Source organism: Octopus bimaculoides, chromosome 3 (assembly GCF_001194135.2).
Source record: "Octopus bimaculoides isolate UCB-OBI-ISO-001 chromosome 3, ASM119413v2, whole genome shotgun sequence".
Taxonomy (NCBI): domain Eukaryota; kingdom Metazoa; phylum Mollusca; class Cephalopoda; order Octopoda; family Octopodidae; genus Octopus; species Octopus bimaculoides.
This window is the reverse complement of record NC_068983.1, coordinates 128,619,711-128,620,308: the sequence shown is the minus strand read 5'-3', so window position 1 is coordinate 128,620,308 and position 598 is coordinate 128,619,711. Positions and strand designations below refer to the sequence as shown.

The 598-nt window shown below is 40.0% G+C and overlaps 1 non-coding gene across 1 annotated transcript; it reads left to right on the top strand.

Annotated features, from left to right (window-relative positions):
- Positions 1 to 217: 217 nt before the first annotated feature.
- LOC128247467 (U6 spliceosomal RNA) lies at positions 218 to 320 on the top strand. The gene has a single exon (XR_008263840.1). It is a non-coding gene; the product is annotated as a U6 spliceosomal RNA (small nuclear RNA).
- The last annotated feature ends 278 nt before the right edge of the window (positions 321 to 598 follow it).

Here is a 598-nt window from a genome sequence, read left to right as displayed (position 1 = left end):
TCACAACTCCGTTCCTCAGAGTTTGACGCCCCTGTTTGTCAGTAAGTTGTGAAGAAAAACTGGAATTACAAGCGTTCACATATATCAGCATATACACATACTCATGAGTAATTTGATGGGTTAGGGTTAGGGTTAGGGTTAGGGTTAGGGTTAGGGTTAGGTGTAAGAATTCATATATCTAGAGAAAAACTACCTGTATAACTGTCGATTCAACAGTGTATCTACGGTATTACATATTTTAAAATTGGAAGATGAAGAGATGACTAGCATGATACGTGCACAAGGATGACATGCAAATACATAGATTTATACATGTATATGCCAATATATGTGTGTGTGTGCACGTGTGTGTATATATACTCTTTTACGCTTTTATTTGACTCAGTCATTTGACTGCGGCCATACTAGAGCACCGCCTTTAGTCAAGCATATCGATTTATTCTTTGGAAGCCTAGTACTTATTCTATCGGTCTCTTTTGCCGAGCAGCTAAGTAACGGAGACGTAAACACACCACCACATCAAGCGATGTTGGGCGGGACAAACACAGACATACAAACACACACACAAACACACACACACACACACACACACACACAC